General features: G+C 32.6%; 1 protein-coding gene across 5 annotated transcripts in view; it reads left to right on the top strand.

Moving 5' to 3' along the window:
• PCDH7 (protocadherin 7) overlaps positions 1-20,724 on the top strand; it is a 393,839-nt gene that overhangs the window by 262,908 nt on the left and 110,207 nt on the right. The window lies entirely within an intron of this gene.

Below are 20,724 nucleotides of genomic sequence, written 5' to 3'. Positions count from 1 at the left end.
GGAGGTCAGTGCAGAGAAGTCACAGCATGGTACAAGTCATAGGCAAACAGAAGGCTGCTGCCATGCAAAGGGAGAGTGATTGAAAAGAAGCACCTGCATAGGCACAGGTGGGCAGAGGAGAGGTTGCCAACAGCAATGAATCTTAACTGAGAATTCTGGTAGCTATGGTCAAAGGGAAACATCTATTTATACAATAATATTACTTTGATTTTCTTTTATTTCAGATGAGATTCAAATAGACAAAAAAAAAGATTCAGTACACGCTTAGTCTGAATCTTGCTCATTCTTCAGAAAGAAATCTTATAGTACTGTTAGAATTAGACATAGCTATTTTTTTAAAGTCTAATATAGTTCATAGTTGCTTTTTCTTTTTTAAAGAAAATAAATATAATCAATCACTCTACTAAGTATCTAGGGAAAAGCCACCAAGAAATGAGCTTATAGGATCGTGAGGTAGAGCTTAGAGATGGAACACTGGTCTGATGCAGTGACGGCAGCAAGGGAAGAGAGTCTCATTGCTTGGACCAAATCTCTCTCTTATAGGATAAGCTGAGTAATTTTGAAACTACTAAATCCCTCGGTGTCTCTATTTTCCATATGTAAATGTAGATTAATAATTGTTATCACTCTCATGGGCCTTTGTGGAGAACAAATTAGCTGGTGCTTATACAGCAATTGCTTGACACTTCGTGCCCATCCAATGTAGGTGGCATTTACTATTAGTAGAGAGCACTGGCTAGCTGGCTGGCTGCCTGTGATTTTGGAGACTTGTCCTAATGTCTGTCTCCATTTTTTCTCTAGTAAATTTTGTGTAGAAGCAAGCATGTCAATAGTCTGCATTGCAAAGATTATCACAGTACAAAAGAATACATTAAAAAATTTTAATATAATAATGCAACCTTAAAGTTGTTTTAATTTTCCTACTTTTCTAAAGATGCATCACTGTATTTTCTTGAATTCTGATGACATTTCTAGAGGGTATAGTTTAACGTGTTTTTTAAAAAAAAATACTTGGGCTCTTTTGGGGAAAAATTATATAAAGAATTTTTCAACTTCATTAAAAAAAACAGAATGGGAATATATTCTAATGGGATTGACTTAGAGAAACCTGAGTAAATCTAGTAATTGCATGCCATTTGTGGTAAGGAAATTAAATAGTGCACTTAAAGTGATTCAATAATTAAATATGTATTTATTAAATCATTTGTAATAGCTTTAGTATATGACCTTAGGACTCAAAGGCAACCACACTGTGGAATACCCTCGAAACTTCATTGCAAAGTGATTTACAGAATCAGCTTTCTTTTCTTTTACTGCTGAACTTGATTTACCTTGAAGCTTCACTGTAAAAGAAACTTTCCTGTTGCTTATAACTTTTCCACAATGATAAATAACTGCAGAGTGACATGTGAAGGGAGTTGTATGTGTGTGGGGGGAGGTGAGGTCACAAAAATTTGACAATGAACAGAAACAGTAAGAAATTACCCATGAGTGATAGCACATGATGATACATTTAAGGCAAAAGGCAGACACTTCATAGCATCTAGAGAGAAAAAAAAAATATATATATATCAAATGACATACTAAAAAAATAAAATGTTCAAAGAGGTGCTAACATTTTCTTTATACCATTGGATATTCTTGGCCTTTGAGACATATTTTTAGCTGCCCCACTTTTTTTCTTGGAGTATAACATAGGGAAAAATGAGATTTAGTTATTTGGGAAAATTCAGTGCTCAAGTCATTATCTTAGGAAATAACATTATGGTTTATAAAGCATAAACTGATTTTCACTTGGTTAATTTGACAATTTACTTTTAAAATTTACATTCTCACAAGTTATGTCCAAATATTTGTTACAAACACTCACAAGTTAACTCTTCGGATACATTTTCTAACTTCTAAAATTTATTTTTCCAGTCAACATGGTGAAAAGAGAAGTGATGCAAATATTATAAAGGAATGTTAGTGCTTTCTCCTGACTTTCCCATTAACTGGAACCATTTTCTGTAAAGTATCTTTGACGCTCCATTTTATCCTATTTTCTAGAATCAAATAAACATTTTATTAGTCTAACTCACACACTCACACATGCACACACACTCACACCTGCACACACACACTCACACATAGAGCCATATTACTTTTTCCAACCTTCTCTTTATTTTCTACAGTTCAGTAAAGTTTGCATTAAAGGAAATCCTTTCAAAAAGTAATTTTAAGAAAAAGTTTCCCTTAAGCTAACATAGTTCTTATTTCTTCCATTTCCAACTTCAGCTCTTAACTTCTTTCCACCACATTCTCAAATTTGCAGTTATGTAATTTTAGATAAGTCCCCGGGCCATTACCTACTCAGCTTCACTTTACATTCCATCAAATAATACACCAAATCATTTCACACCAATGACACAGTTCTGTCTGGGTGCTTTAATAATCAAAATAAAGAGATTCTGGAAACTCATTGAGAGATAAATGGGAAATACTGAAAATGAATCTGATTTTCTGTAATATTGGTTCTGTGTAATTAAGTAACACTAACAGAAACATTCTATAATGTGTGATATTTTCCAGATTTAAAATGGATGATCACTTTTACTTGAGTAGTAAATTATACAACATCCCACTTAAGCAAGATAATGTTTTTTTAGGCCTTCTGTTGCAAATGAATCTGACTTTTGTGTTGGAAATTCTCACGGATGAGATGAGTGGAAATAATGAAGTAGCTATTTGCAATGCCAGTAAAGGCATAGTCTTATTTTTGTTGAAAGACAATAGTTGATTGATTTGAAGATCAGAAATACACACACACACACACACACACACACACACGTTACATATTTTTCTTTGTTTTAGGAAACCACAAAATCAACATAAGACTTGCTAGTTGGCATAGCTGAAGCCAGCATCTATAGAGCAGTAAGTTATGACAAGTTTGGGCAAAATTCAAATGACTAAATTGGACATTATTCTGTGATTCAGAGATCTGTTATTAATTTTGAAGTGACTATATTGTCAGGCTGTATTTTCCTACGTCTACATATATTCACCTTTTCTATTCCTATGTTCTGTATCAAATGTACATTGATATTTTCAGAGCATTTGTTCTGGATCAACTTTCACAATAACTAATCAAAAATTTTTCTCTATGCTAAAACAAACTCCCTCTTCAGTGTTGTCTGAAGCATATTGTTGCAGAACAGAATAGTTGACATTCATTGACTGCTAAAGTAAAGTTGAATTTTCTAGTAAAATTCCACAAAGCAGTTCGTACATGGTAAAACTGTTTTATTGACATAGAGTCAAAGGTGAAAATTTGAGGGAGATTTCATATAACTAGTTCTACCACTTTGAATTGTATGCTAGAAAAGAGGGAGGAAAATGGGCTCCCTACTGAAAATCAGACTCTTACATATCTCATGCCTCCAAATTTCAAAAATGTCTTGTGATATAAAACTCAAACATGGAATATTGTTCTTATAGTATTGAGGAAAAATGTATTGAGAGCAAAAGCAATCTGCATTCAGCTATAAAGCTGTGAATGTTTTGAGATTTATGCCTGGGTGAGCATACTATAAGCAATTTTCCTGACTTTCAAACCAACCTTTCTACTCTGGGTCTTTGTTAGGATATGGACACTTAAGGGAAATCAAAGATACTTATGCAAACTTTCTTTTGTTTTGAATTAATGGAATTTTTAATTCACTCAGTAGTCTGGTGCTTTCTGTAACTATTATTTTTCTATTTTACTTTTCAAATTTAAAATAAGAAAACTAAAGCAATATTTCACCGAAAAGATTTTAATAGGCCAAAATAAACTGGAAAATGTACCTTTATGTGAGATGCACTATTAAGAATCAACCTAGCTTGATTTGATCACTCTTCTATGTGACACCTTGAGTTAGAAGTCAAATAGAAATGCTGTATCTCAGAATTTGTGCTTCTATATGGAACAGATACTTGTAATTCACCTAATGTAGAAGCAATATATTTTTCATATTTTTCTGGAAGAAAACTAGACCATGTAGCAGCTTGATTAATTTTTCAACTCATCACATGCTTTAAAAGGAGATAAAAGTTTCAAAACAAGACAACTCAAAGAATGCTTAATCAGACTTGCACAATAGGCAACAATAATAAAAAACTGTATTTAAATAAATTAAATAAAATTAGGATGATAATGACAATCACAGAGCAACTTGGAAATAAATATATTACATTGGCATGATAGAAAATAAATGTCAAGCTACTTCTCTTCCTCTAATAAATATGTAGATATGTATTTATCCTCCTTATATCTAAGTAGCTGACCTCTTTCTTCTCCTGAAACTATGTCCATTATCTTTTTGTGGGTTCTGATATATATCTTTTCTTCCAATTAACCATAGTGGTCAAAAACATGTTTCAGTAAATAGTAGGCAATAGGTTCCACTAATAAGGTAACCAAAGGGAAAGTATTGATAGATTATTCATCAAAGAAGTCAAATGGAAGATAAAATGCAGTAAGGCATTTTATAAGTGTGTACTAAAAAAAATTTGTAGTGTTCTAATATCAAAATGCTTTTCATTCATTTGATACATACACTATTCTTGGAGCCATGTTTGTAAAATTTAAAAAGGACATTTTATTTCCTATAGCTGGCTTCCTGCCAACCACATAAGTGTCTGGTGAAATATCCTGAATTATTGGCTAATAACTAATACATTTAATAGAGTCCTGAGCTTTCAGGCTACTTCTTTTGTTCTTTCTCTTTTTCTTTCTTTTCTTTCTCCCTTGTGCTCAATTATGACACTTTCGGTTATTTGGATATATTATAAATCAGCAACTCTACAACAGACTGAAGTAAGAATCATAAAGTGATAACCATGAGAAGACTAGGAGAATAACTGAATCAATTTTTTTATTCAAAACTCAAGTTTGAAATTTTATTAAAAATCAGGTGCAAGGGTTTAGTCAACTTTAAACCTCGTAGTCCTTAGCTACCAAATAATGGCCACATTTCAAAATGATAAATGAAACTTATTTACTACATTTAATCTTTGAGCTAGTCAAACAAATTTACAGATCACAGCTGGAAAAAAGGAACATTTTTTCTAAGTTAATACACTACAGACTGTCTTCGGATTGTGTCATCCTGTTGGTATTTTCAATAGCCTTAACCTTGACTGGAACAATAATTATACTGTATTGTAAATTGGCATGGGAATGTAAAGCAGCTTCACACTGGTGCACAACACAAATTATGTATACATGAGGATGGGAATTATTCATCTTCAGTTGTCACTGATATAACTTAGACAAACTAGTTGTTACTCCATTAATGGTATATTACTCCATAATTGCAAAAAAAAAAAAAGAAAGACTTGTAGACATTTCATTGCCATTCTGAATGTTTTTAAATAAGTATATTAAAAAAAAAAAACATGATATAGGAGGGACACTATTTTCAACTTAGAAAATATGTGCTCACTAAACAGAAAGTGACACTATACAGTTAAATAAATGACTCTTACAAATTCCTACATTTCAATGTTGTTGTTTAAAGGGAATGTGAGAGATTGGGAGTTAAATGTCTTAATGACAAGAAAAATAATTACTCTAGAACCATTTATTTCTCATCATTATATTCCCCCAAACTGCCTCACTCCATTTTCATCTTCTTCATCTTCCTTTTCTTATTGGATGAGGGTCTGTTTTGGACTGCACTAGGCTTCCTTTAGCTCTCTTACATTCTTTCCATATTGTTTCTTCTTTTCTTTGTTGTCACACACTGTGTTATTCCACATTGCCTTATCATCACAGTGAATAGACCAGAATGTTCTCATTTACTTTGAGGTGATACTCAGAACTAACAGGAAAATGGCCAGAGGAGGCCTCTTGTGTACATTAGGGTCCTTGAACCTTTTCACTTCCCCTTTAGGAAGGTTATATGCTCTCACTTTTCATTCACTACAGGCATTGTCCTCCTGTGTCATGTCTTTAAATTTTCCTTTCTCTTCAGCAGATATGCTCTTCCACTTCTCTGAGCACTTCTTAGAAAACTTTGAGGAGCTTAATAAGACATTTCTTGTACTCCTCCAGGCAAATTCACAGATTTGCATATGATGACATTTTGTCTTGTGTTTCCAAGGATCTGCTTTGTCTGTGCTTATGTATTGTCTTCAGTGAGGCCATAGATACTCACTGCTCTTACTTACAGCTCTTACTTGCCCGTAGCCTGTCTTTTGGAACTCGGTGTACTACAAAAGCTATCTATATACCACACTCTTTTTTTTTTTTTTTTAAGATTTATCTATTTATGCATACAGAACTGGGGTACAGGCCAGAGTTAGGGGCAATGAGATGACTCACCAGAGATAGAGTGGGGGCAGATCGACAAAGTACACTGCTGAGGGGAGCAGTGGGGAGACAAGAGAGGTCTGCCGTGCCATGTGGATCACCTTGCAGGCTGGGGATAGAATTTGCACTGAAGTGGCTGCGGCAAGCTTGCAGTGTTGGGTCTTAATACATTGCACCATCAGGGAGGGCCTATAAAGTATTCTTAAGGATTAATTTAACAGTATCAGTGTCATTCAATTTAATACAAAGGAGGTGTTGCTTTTATTATAATGCCCTTATATTTTAGTTAACTATCTTAATTATATAAACATTTACTAAAAATGACCTGTAATTTATTCAGGTATCAAATGAATTAGCAAAATCTCCCATCATCATTAAACCACCTTATCAGAAATAATAGTTGTAATTTAAACCTTGAGGTTTTCATTGAAGTAGTGATAAGTACATTAAAAGATGGAGATTCTACCTTCTTGTCAGAAACAGTTTTTCTTTGATATATATAAATATATATATATATATATATATATATATATATATACACACATCAAAGTGTGTATATGTGCGCGCACACACACACACACGTATATAATCAATATCTATCCGTCTACCTATCCATCCATCCATTCAACCAACCATCACAATGTAGACCTGCCATGCCCTTTTTCTGGGAAAGGATCCCAAAATAAGAATAATTATGAATTATTTCACCCCAAAATTTTACAAGTTTATTAGTTTATTAACCATTATCAAGGATATATAATCAGAGAGGCCCTATCCTAGAGGAAAATATTGATCAATTCTGAAATTTTATAATTTAAAGGAGGGTGCATGTCATTTTTAAATATGCACCTGTCACACAGAATGCATTTCTGTTACATTGGCATTATTTATAATCTCTTATAAGTAACTTTTGTCTGGGTATTTCTGGTTTAGGCTACAATTCACAATTGTTATCTCAAAAACTAAAGCTAATATTTGTAAAGGAATTATAAAGCAAAGTAGACCTTACTAAAACTATATTTCATTATGACTTGGGGGATGGTGAGGTTGTTTCTAGTGATAAAAAATATAAAAATATTGTAAGCATACTTAAAATATGGGTTTGCATAAAAATATGTTCTGCTGTATAAAAGAGGGAGTGACCTATTGAATTTTATTTCAAAAAGATAATGAAAGGGGAAAAGCAGAGAAAAACACATTATTAGAAAAATTTGGGGGATACTGTCATTACAGAGTAAAATGTAGAGATATATTTTAATATGAGAATCATACGAGGATACTGTCATTACAGAGTAAAATGTAGATATATATATATATATATTTTTTTTTTAAAGATTTATTTATTTATTTGTGCATACAGAACTGGGGTACAGGCCAGAGACTCAGGGGCGGTGAGAGGCTTCACCAGAGACAGAGTGGGGAGCAGAACAGGCAGATCTACGAAGTACACTGCTGAGGGAAGCAGCGGGCAGGCCAGGAGAGGTCTGGCTCGCCATGTGGTCTCCTCCGGGGCAGGCGGCAGGCGGGAATCGAACTCATGCGGAAGTGGCTTCAGATTCTCAGTGCTGTGCTTTAACCCGCTGCGCCACCAGGGAGGGCCAGAGATATATTTTAATATGAGAATTATAAGAGATCTTTCATACTAATATATCCTTGACCTTTACTCATATAGTCACCTGAAATCACTGATTTTCATAGGGATGTTCAAATTAAGCTTATAGTAATGAATTCTGATTCTGTGTTTCCATAGTTAGTATGTTAAAAAATGCATTGTGAGATATTAGATAGAAAAATTGAAATGAAAAAAGAATATTCAAAAAGATGAAAAAAAGAGAAGTGAAGAATAAAGGAAGGGGAGGCTCAGGGAAGAGAGGATTGAAAGAATGGCAGCAAAGAATACAGTGGCCCATCAACACATGTCTTTTCAATTCTACATTGACTTTATCTTCAGAAAATAGTTATGGCCAGAATATTAAATGAAAGTCCGTTTTTGTCACTTCCCAGTCCTGTACAGAAAGTTGTAAAACTTGAGCTGTGAAACAGATTCCTTAAATAGGTAGTAATAGACTTTGTAAAAGTGATATCATAAGAAAATTATGTTAGTCAGAACTGGAATATAATTTAGTTTTCAGGTAAATGTCACTGAAATAAGGCCTGTAGTTCATCACCCACTTTCCTTCCTGTCACCCCATTTTATTTCCTGTGCAGACTTTATTACTGCTAAGAAATGCCCGTTTCTTACGCATGTCCCATTATTAGAATGTAAGCTAATGAGGAGAGAAATTGTATTTTGTAACCAGTTGAAAACACTACTTATTGAATGAATGAATACAAGATGCAAATATGTATGTTCATAGTGGACAAAGTTCCTTTTAAGTAAAGATGTAGCTTTCTGTGTTATCTATTATAGTACATTTGTATGTTGTATGTTTCTGAGGAGGGTCTTTCCTTATGATGTGCAGCACAGTAAGAAATTTCTCATCTATTCTTTTTCATAAATTAATATTTATTTTCATCTCATGCCCTGTCTTCTTTTGTCAAAGAATCAAACTACATAAACTCAGTAAACTACCAGAAATTTTATTGTACTATAAATGCCATCTGATTATTATGGATTCTCATCTGTATTTTAGTATGAGATATGCCAAACACATTGTATAATCCATTCTTACAGCGGTGTCCTGTGATGATTTTCAGGTTGCTTTTAAATTTTATTCATATAGCAAATGATATGCCTATCAACTGGAAATATGTAATACAAACCATGCAATATGTTGTCCTTACAAGCAAAGAAATGTCATGAAAATATGTCTGTGATAACATGCATTTCTAATATTACATGGAAAATCCTTGGTCTCCATTAGTGTCAGTACAATTCTGCAGTTTCCATGTATTTTTCTAAAATCTTACACTGCCAAATTCTAATTGTTAATTCCTATGTGAGTCTTGTCTATGCCTGTATTATGTCACTCAGCACATTCTTTTTTAACAGAGAAAAACAATTAATATACAGTTCCTTAATAAAATTAGTCTCTCCACTCAAGACTATAAATCCTTAAAGACAGTGACAGTATATTTTTATTCCTTATCCTTTCAAAATATATAGCATGATAACTTATCCATAGGAAGATCTTTAGAAATAGTTAAATTATAGCTCACAGGTGTAAGAACATGGTTAATACATAAAATGTCAAAGAAATGCAACTTAAATTTCTTTGAGTTACATATCTATTAATTGTGCTTATATGTACATTCATTAAATTTCGGATTGATTTTATAATGTGGTTACCAAGATACAAAGCTCTGGCTATAAAAAGGATGGGTCTGAAGTGAGTGTAATATAATCCATTATGTTTTATGCAGTTAAACTATTCAAAGCATCATTTTACCTGCCAAATTTGACCAATTATTACAAAAATGTAATGAAGTGGTTTCTAAATGTCCAAGGATGGTAAAATAACACCTATTAAACACAACATTCAGATTCTTTTTACAGTTTCAAGTTAATGTACAAAACATGTTTAAATTCCCAAATGACCCAGTGAAAATATATATATATATATTTGTATGTATAATTGGTAATGCAATATCTACACATTTGCAAATATTAGATTACAGGGATGATTGGGGTGTTTAAAACCAGTTTACAGAGAAAGAACTTTGAGTAAGAAACAGGTTTTGAGACATTCTTTTGGATGTTTTTGAGTCATGCTTTGTGAAAATTGACTTGGTATTTTTACAAGATAATGATTTACTAGAGCTTGCAAAGCATATAACTAAAAGACAGATTTTGCTGACACAACACTGCTACAGATTTTATGAGGCAGGTGAGGAGAAAGGGCTATCATTTGAAGCTATGGTTCAGCTATATGATGCACATTGAAGAATTCTAAAGGGTACCATTTACATAGGTCACAACAGGAATGGTGTTTTTGGGATCTGTGCAGCGCAGTGGTTTTGTTTGGAAGTGGGTAACTATCATGGCCAGCATAATTATAAGATGGAAATGGTTTAAAATATTCTTGTAATCTTTTCAAATAAAAATAAGTTAATGGGACCCTCCCTGGTGGTTAGGACCACAGCACTGCAGGTAAGCCGCTGCACCTTCAGTGCCAGTTTGATCCCAGGCACTGGTGGTGATCCACGTGGCTGGCAGTCCTCTCCTGACCCACCCGCTGCTGCCCTCAGCAGTGTAGTTTGTTGATCTGCCTCTTGTGCTCCCCACTCTGTCTCTGGTGAAGCCTCTCACTGCTCTTGCATCTCTGGCTTATATACCAATTCTATATGACTAAATAAATAAATATTAAAAAAAAGTAAGTTGAAAAAATCAGAGTCAATATATAAGACAACTTAATTTAAAAGAATTTTCACATGCAACATTCAACAGTTCAAATAGTTCAAAAGGTACAAATAGTTGAGCATTAAGGTTGTTTTGTGGTGTGTGAATACATTGACATGTTTATGTATGTGTAGGTGTGTGTGTACTGTATTTCTTTTGTTTACAATGTAATGTTTTTCTATCCCTCATAGTGTTTATAGATTTAATTAGTTATTGTGAGTTAACTTAATAAAAGTGGATAGAAATTTGGTATGAGAGAGCAATACTTTAAGAGCTATTCAAAAAAGTATTATTTGTACATTTACTCCTAGGCATAGTCTAAATCCTGTTATCTTCCAAAATAGTTTTATTTCTATCTTTGGAATTATATTTAGCATGACAGAAAATTTATGGAACTAATGAAAAAACTGAATTGACTGATAGCCATTATTTTAAAATTGCAAAATTCACATATAATAAGTCCTATAAAAATAAATAAGCAGGAAGAATAACCATTATCTGTGCTCAGTTTTATACATACACTCCTAATATAATGGTAACCTGTGGACACTTAAACCGCTTATTGACTGAATGAAGATTTACTCAACAAATGAAATTAAGTAAAATACATCTGGTTTTCAAAAGCTTATGATATAATATTAATTTAATAGGTGTATTTGTAGATAGGTGAGATGGATGAATGGATGGATGGATGGATGGATGGATGGATGTGTTGATGGGTGGACAGATGTTAGTAGAGATAGATGATAGACTCAAGAAGACATAAGGTATGTCTATGTAATAGTCTCAACTCACACACATAATACAAGATTACATGCATGTATTTATAGACACCATCATCACAAAAAATAAATAAATAAATAAATAAATAAATAAATAAATAAATAAATAAATAAATAAATAAATAAATGAATAAATAAAAGCACAGCAATGGTAACATACCAGAAGCAGTTTGATAGAATGAAAACAATATAGAGGAGAAAATTAAAATAATACTATTATCATTACATGATAATGATCCTTTTCCTGAAATGTGAGTGTTTTTTTTTCAATCCTGGAATAAATATAGATGCAATGTTAACCCATCTATGAAAAGCTTATAATGACACCAGTACAAAACTATAACTACTATTTTAAGGACTTTCAGTTTTTTGTTTTTTTGTTTTTTAAGATTTATTTATGCATACAGAACTGGGGTACAGGCCAGAGGTGCGAGGGATAGGGTGTGAGAGGATTCACCAGAGACAAAGTGGAATGTAGAACAGACAGATCTACTAAAATGCACTGCTGAGGGGAGCAGCAGGTGGAACAGGAAAGATCTGCTGTGCCGGGTGGGTCAGCTACCTGGCTGGGAATGGAACTCGTGCTGCAGTGGCTGTGATAGCTTCATAGTGCTGTGCTTATTAGCCTGTTGTGCCACCAGGGAGGGTCTGACTTTCAGTTCTTACCTAAAGTAAATTCTATGATATGTATACCCAATACTATCACAACAATAAAACTTTCCAATTAACTGCAACTTTGAGCCAATTTCAACCTTGTTTTAATTAGACATTACACAGTTTTAATAATTCCAAGATTTGTTAACATCAAAGTATGAAACTTTATTTTTTAAACATTTGGCATTTATGAATGTTTGGAAATCTTAATTAACTTGGTGAAAAGACTAGGATAGAAGATTATCAGCATGTGTTGATTGACAGGATAATGAAAATTTTCTGATATATTTAGCCTGACTTGGATTTCTTCCTTATATCATCAGTTATCTTGATTTTATTTTTAGTTCAGCTGAATCAATAAAAAGAAAGTGCGTACCAGTCCAATTTGTGAAAAAGGATTTTACTAGAAAACAAAAGTTACTGAACCAAGACCAAATTATAAGTATAGGTGAACTAAATTTGTCCAAGAGAACATTCTTGATTCTGTTGAATATTTTCTTCCATCACCACCAGTATGTTGCTCAGTAGCCCTCAGGTACTACTTAACTTTTATGTACCATTCTCCACATCATGACACCACCCTAACATCTTTTAATTCAGGGCCATGTATAATATTTTATCCTCTCTTTCTTTGATTTAGTCATTTACAATCTCACAAATATAAGAAATATTTAAGTCCAGTATTTTGATCCTATAATATTTGAACTAGAGATTTTGCAAATCAGGTATATTTAGAAAAATTGAATTTTTGAGTCAATTTCTGTAACTCATCAAGGACTTTACTTGAGGACCATAAAAGTAGTGATAACTAGAATCTATATAGAATACCCGGCATAGAGAGAAGCAATTATTTCTTTATCCATTAATTTTGTCTTAATATCCTTAATCAAGTTAATTAAAAAATAGGATATACATTTGAAACTAAAATATTTGCTTAAAAAAAAAGCAGACAATAGTCTAAAAGTTACAGGGAACTAACTAAGGATCTCTAATCTTGATTTTCCCCCATGTAACTAATAAAGGTGAAATTTTTACATAAAGTGAAACTGGATATATGGGTATAGTATACAGTTATGACAAAACTAAAAAAGAAATGAGCATATTTATGTTTGTTGAGAATATAGAAATCTGCACAACATTAAATGAAATAGTTCAAAATATGAATCACAAATATAAATATGTATGACTATTGACCTAATATTCCAGTTTGAATTTACCCTAAGAAGGAAATAAATGCTTAAAATGAATATACATTAGTGTTCATTATAGTATTGAGGGCTACTGGAAAAATATAAAGACAAATGCCTTTATGATGACTTTTAAAAATAAATTATGTGCACATATTATGTGAAATACGTAAAATTTGCTGGAGTTAGTTGTTTTAATTAGAGAAGCAGGTTTTTAAAGAATTTTAAAAGCATGATCCTGTTCCACTTATTATTCAGTAAAAAATATGTGCTGAGTTATGTTTTGTATAAAGCCAGAGGATAAAATAAGGAACTCAGAGAGACAAGACTTCTGCCTTCATTGAGCTCATGATTAACAGAAGGGGTCATCTACTGCACACACATGAACATATTAATATAAAATAAGGAGTGACAGGAGAAATTTTGCAAGGACATTTACCTAAATCATTTTAATGGCAACCTTCTGTGGAGAGTGGAATTTCCTGTAATTTTCACTTTTAAAAATACTTTCAGTGGTATGTGATGTTTTCACATGTCATATTTATAACCAGAAATAAAATCTGTCATCTTAAAAACAATTTGGCAAACAAAATAGAGTAACCTGTTATTAAAATTAGAGATAACTGCAGTTTGGTGTTAATTAAAAGAGGAAGAAAGGTTAATGTATGTACATGTAAAAACTACATAAATAGATTACAGAGCTCATACACACAAACAAAAAGTGCAGCTCAATTTCTAATCTATATTTCCATTTCATCATTGTAAAAACTGACTGAAAATCAGCATAAACAGTGACATTCTTCAAAAGATACAAACACATTAAAATGAATGGAATATGTTATTCAGAAATCTATCATTCTACGATTACAAGTTATATACAAATAAGAAATGTGTCTCCTATTATTTGGACTTTATTTCAAGGTGTGTAACTTGAACTTTTTGTGACTCTTTGGATATGTATGTGTATATTTGTGTATCTCTGCTTTAAGTAGGTTAGAGCCACTGGATACTGAAGTAGCTTCTAAAGTGTTATGAGCAAATCAAGCTCCATTTCATTGTTTAACAGTAAAACAGGGAGTCACGTAAGTTGTTAAGACCTCTTAAACTCTCTTCAGCATCCAGAGATATTTTTCAGAACAAAGAAAACAATTAAAGGGTAGGAAAATGCTTCAAATAGATTTACAGAGGAGGTGTGGAATCAGAAGCTAAATTCTTTGTTGCTATAAAGTGGCACCAACTATAATACCCCAATAGATTTGGTTTAGTAAATTAGCTGTAGGATTCTGTCTAATTTTCTACAAATACAATCTAAGCCTCATTATGATTGTTCACCATTTGTTGGAGTAATGCAGGGCTGTGTATATTCCCACTGTGAAATCTGTTTCACTAAGATTCACGTTGATTTCTACCCACTGATTGTGTGCAAAGATTTTCATACAAATAGACTGATATTTTTATTCTTCTCTTTATTTTTTTTATTTCGCTTTTTTATTGGTAAAAATCTGGGAAGGTATTTTTGTTCTTCACAAAAGTATTTTTTGATGTTACATTTCAAAATAATAATAATGAAAACAAACATTAGGAAAGTATTCTGAGTATTGAAGAAACAACAAATATTTTCTTAACCAGGCTGCCTGATAAAACTATGTATAGCATAAAATGTTTTCATGTAAATTTGGCAATTTTGTTTGGCAAGTAATGGACCAGAGCAGGGGGTGTCCAATGGAACATGAGTCAGATAATCCAATGTGATTATCTCTAATTCATGAAGACATTTTCAATTGTTTTCCCCAATGGGATCACTCAGCCCTTAGAGAAATGCATAAATAACAAAGACTAGATCTATCTCAGATCGGATAAAGACTCTTAATTCCCCTACTCCCTCCTTCCATATTTCTTTGATATTCTGTGGAGAGATTGCTTAGGATCAAAATGGGCTAGGGGGAAAAAAAGAAGAAAAACTTTAGTCAAATTAAAAGGCCTTTATGAAAGCATTTTTGAAATGTTTTGGCTAACTAATCAATTCCAGAATCTTAATAATCAGCGCACTAGACATTGATATTTGCTAATGTAATAATCTGTTGTCCATATTATGAGGGTGGCTTTTGATTGGATTGAACAACTCAGGAGCTTTCTATATTGTAGTTCCAGTTTCTCAAAGAGGTAAGAAAAGAAAAAGAAGGCCTATTTTTATAAGTGGGTCAGTTCTAGACTCCTTATTACACTGGGTCAGACAGTGTCATGACTTTACACGTCTATTTTCAAGGCAGGTGGGGAAATATGTCTAGTTCAGAAAACTGGAAGGGGGAAAAAAAAAGCTCAATGAGAATTTACCCAGTTTCTAATATAAAAGAAAATTAACTGAAAAAAAAAATGTCCTTAGGAAGTAAAGACAAGATAAATTAACGAAAACTTCATCATTGTGAGATATGTAGCCTGTTGTTTTGAATTATAAAGTGCATGATGTGTCTTCAATTATGAAAATCACATCTCTTATTTTGTTTAATGTTCTGGAGGAGAATTATTTTCATGTAAAGATGTGAAAAACAGAACATTTCTTTTGAATTATCCTTTACAATGGCAATATAGAAACTGCAAAGGCACCACAGTAGTTAATTATAATGAAATTTTGGATTTTCTGTAGCAACAGTGCCTATAGCTGAATGTATGCAGGTGCCCTTTGGGTAGTAATAATACTTTTTACAAATCCCATATGTTCTACATGGAAAGCAAATCCTAGGTTTACTGATAAAAGTATTCATGGCACTATAGTGATCTTGTGATTTTGCACAGTTTATGTCTGATTATTTCTAATGGTAGATTAGGTAATGACTTTAAAAAATTCACACTATAGGCTCTAAAATTCCTAGTGCTTAGTTTTATTGTACATAATTTTGCTTACTGTATCATTAAATCTATTTAGGTAATGAGGCAAAACATTTTCTGAAGCATGGTGAGAAAGTAGTAGAATACATTAAGAAAAATGTATGGCTGGATATTTTGTATGTTTCTTCTGTGCTTCTTTAATGAAAACACTCTTGGATCAAAGGTAGGTCACTGAATGTTTAAAAGCAATTTCTAGCCAGATATTTAAACTGTTAATAAGGCTTATTAGCTTGAAAATAAATGAAAATTTTTAAATATTCCTCCAATTCCTGGGATCTGTTTTCCTATAGAAATTAACTAATGAATAGTCATTTTTTGTTCTATTTTAATGAGTATATTTTGAAAATTATCATGTGTAAACTATCACATTAGACCTTGAATGAAATACACCTTTGAAGCAAAACTCAGACTTTGCCTTTCAAATATCTTATATGTAGTAACAGATATATAAGTATTGTAATCTGCAATCTAAGGTAGAATCTGAATATAATAAGGAAAATGAAAGCCAGGGATAGAAGAAGAGAAAGGAGAAAGATAAAGGGAAAACATTCAAGAGAAAGTATACGTTTTTGGTCACAGAGAAACAGAAATAATATAATTAGGAACATGAGGTCAGATACTTTTGATTAAAAAAAGGGTTTGATACAGTAAGATAAAGCAAATGAGACACAGAAACTGAAAACGTGCTTGAAATGCACACTCAAATAATATAAGGAAATGTTAGTACAAATTTTCTAAATTTAAAAATACCAGTGGGCTGGGTGGTGAGAAGGTGTAACAATAGAGAATGAGTTGACGTACGCTCAATGGAAGGGGATAGTAGAGTCTTTTGCCTTCAAGGGGCAGACTTGATTGTTGCTAAGTCCAGAATTGCTATTTTCATGGAAGATGGTTGTGGTTTGAAATGCTCTGGAGTTTGTAAAAACAGGTCATGGGACTCAGATGAGATTCCTGCAAACATTATATAGTTCACTATCCCTTTTCTTATCCTGACATCAAAACCTCTCTCTTAGAGAATTGGCAGGAAGAACAAGAGTTTTAGAGTCAGACTAGAATCAAATTCTAGCTCTATCACAAATTAACAGTATAAGTTTGACATCTCTTTTTCTCAACCTTAAATTACTCTTAAATGAAACTGAAGAGAATCCCTAATTTGCAGGCCTATTGTTAGGAATAAGTGAAATAGTATATATAGTATATGTGTGCAGGTAAGAACCAAAACCAATATCAGCACAAAGGCGATCTAACATAATTATTTAGTCCCTTGTTCATATATGGATCAAGGTTTCCTTCTGCTTTTATTTTTTTTTTAATTATGGAAAGATGGTCATTTATAAAAGATAGGCTGTTGCAGAATTTCTTTGCTTTATAATAATTGCAGAAAAAAAAAGCAACAGATATAAAATATAGCTCCTAAATATCATGTTCAGGACTTAGAAGGAAACGAGTTCAAAAGAAATACTCAGAGAAAGCCCAACAAGGGTAATGGCACAGGAATCAAAGTCAAGGACTGGAATGAGGCAAGGTTAGGAGAAGCTCTGTTAGAAGCTCTATAGACCTCAGGCTCTATAGACCTTCAGGTCCAGCAGGATGGAAGCAGATACTGATGCTTGTTAGTAAAAAATACAGTAAAAATTTTAATGTGAATTTTAGCTATGTGGATGAGCAATCATTTGATTAAAGATTTTTCTTTTTTTTTTTGGGAAAGATATACTTCTCTAAAGTGCAGAGGGGTGAAATGTAGAAAATAATGTTTAATATATTTTATGTATCAGCAGCCTCTTATTAAGCACTGAATGAAACATAATATTCTTTAGCATGGCTGATGTTTATATTTTAGTTTCCTTTTTTCTTTTATCCTCAGTTTCTACAGTTGTGAAAAACTCAGATAAAACTCATTTTATAAGATCCCTGAAAAATTCAGTTGATTACACAAAGCACATAGAACAGTGACTGAAATATATTAATAATTCTTAAATAATGCTACCTTTTATAACATTCATGTTTCATTCCTATTTTTTTAAGAAACATTATGGATTCCTTGCCTTTTTATAAAATATAATAGGATTTTATAATCTAAGATTATGAAACAAGTAAATAGATTCAGTAATAGTATTGAATCCTGCTTGGTACAATATTTGTAACCTTTCCTTATTATCCCATTTATTTTCACTCCCCATATCCTTTCAAAGTACATTGGAAACTATTTACTGTAATGTATTACTCAGAGAAAGAGGATGTTTTTATTAATAATTATCAATTCAAAAATAAATTCAAGTAGGTGTCTGGCATTCCGTGATTTTTTTTTAAGTCTCAAAATTATATAATAAAGACTTGGCAGTCTTGTTGCTTTATACACAGTTTAATAAAAGTCAAAATTCTGTGTTGCTTTTCTCTCAAGAGGTATCCAAGAACAGGAAAAGGTTAACAAAAATTTCACAGAATTTTCAGAGAAATTGCTTCACGCATAGGACACATTGCATTTAACATCTTGCAGGACATCTGCCCTTCATTTTTGCTATGAAAAGAAATGAAATGGCTATTAGTGTACAAACAGCATTAGCAGAGTGACTTGTTTTTCAATGTAGTTCTAGTAAGAGTTGGAAGAAATCCCAATTCTGGTGAAGAGTGTAAGGATTTGGAGGAATTTTTGTTTGCTTGTTACTCTGCTGATATATTTTGATCCCACTAAATTAGGATTCACAATGCTATATTGTTCTTTAGGTACCAAGCAAATCTATGAGATTGTTTTGAAGTGAATGATTACTTCTAGTTGTCATGGAGAGTTAACTGAGGAATAAAGGAAGAAATATTTCCATTTGCCTATTAGTTAATAGAAAATTTCTCTACTCATACCACTATATTCAACCCCCTAATCTGTACAGTGAATTTGTTCTTTCCCATATATATCTAGACCCAGTTTTATCTTTATTTTATAAATTCTAAGCCAGGTGAAATAAAACTTAACATATTTCATAGCATCCATTGAAAACAGGAATATTACAAAAGTATTTCACTCCATGAATCTTAGTGGAAAATGCATGAATCTCCAGGACATAGTAATCAATAATAAAATGATGTTTGATGGGAAATATAAAATATTTTAGTCACCCATGTATGAGGTAGACATGTTCTAAAATTAGACACAATTATTTTGTATCTATCAAATAATTTATTAAGTGTTCTTAAGAGATGCCTTACACGGTCATTAAGGTCATTAATGAACTTCCAAACAGGACTGAGGTTTAATTTATCTTGATATATCTAAAATGCTTGCTAGGATTAGACATTATTAGTATTTCACTAGACATTGTATAGTTGCTTCCTTGAACTTCCAGTCTTTTGAGATTGTTCAACCCTAGAAACCCTAGAAATCTTATTTGCTTTCTTTTTCCTAAGTAGTTTTACTTCTGTCTAGCCTGTACCACAAGTTGTACCTTTAATGTATTTAAATTTAAATTTAAACTCATCTTGATGTAGAAGTGAAGTAGCAAGAATTCTGTAGGCTATGATCTGAAAGACAACAGCCAGGCTAGCAGGAAGAGAAGTTGAGATAACAACAGCGAGCATACCAAAATGAGCATGCTGTTAAGACACGTGTCCCTAGTTTTATGAACATATTATGAAGCTGACAGATGCTATGATAAATTTGTATAAAGACATTGTCTGCAGCATAATTTTTATGTATTCCCTTTAAAGCTGTATGACTATGTTTCTGTGAGCAAATATGTATTAGCATACGTGCCATTCTGCCTGCCTCACTTTCTTTCTTTGGGACACAACATTCTGCTACCTTGGCATCCCACCGAATTAAGAAGTTTCGACACATTACTGATATATGTAACACCTCTTCTTTCCATCCCCAAAAATATGTTTCATTATGTGATATTCTTTGGGAAAAAGTAATGTAAAACATACACACACCTGTGGCCTCCTATTTTTAGCATTTGGCCTTATGTTGCATTTCTATCCCGTGAGGTATCTATTCGGTGATGCCACAAGACTGACGGGCAAAAGTTTACTTGTAATTTGTTAATTAATAAAAGTTATCTGTTTGATAGTGTTTTCACTGGGGCTTCAAATCTCTCCATTCTAGTAAAAGTACGCAGAAGCAGCCAACCTCTATTTCAAAGGTCTTTATTAGAACAAAGCTAATCCGATGCATTTATTGCACTAAAATCCACCTCCCAAGTCCCACAGAACTTTTGTGATTCACCATAAGGAGGCCTAGTTTCAGCTTTGCTGATAGTGAAGATAAATTCATTTTTACCAGACTCAACTCTCAGTGCCTTTCTGCTAAGCCTTGATGAAGTAGCTAAATGAATCTCCCCCCCCCCACCACCAAGGATTGTTTAAATTGCCAGCTGAGCTACCTTGGCATTCTATTCTGAGTGATGAAAATTTCACTTTGCCTTTTATCAAACATCTTGGTTGTCTGAATGTTGATATAGTACCTTACATTATTCCTTATGACATTCTACAATGTCCTTTTAGAAATGACTTTTTAACCCCCCTGGTTTAACATTTATATATATGTTT

This window comes from Condylura cristata, unplaced genomic scaffold (genome assembly GCF_000260355.1).
Source record: "Condylura cristata isolate star-nosed mole 26May11 unplaced genomic scaffold, ConCri1.0 scaffold00012, whole genome shotgun sequence".
NCBI classification, from domain to species: domain Eukaryota; kingdom Metazoa; phylum Chordata; class Mammalia; order Eulipotyphla; family Talpidae; genus Condylura; species Condylura cristata.
The sequence above is the reverse complement of the archived record's forward strand: the minus strand, read 5'-3'. Positions and strand labels throughout refer to the sequence as shown.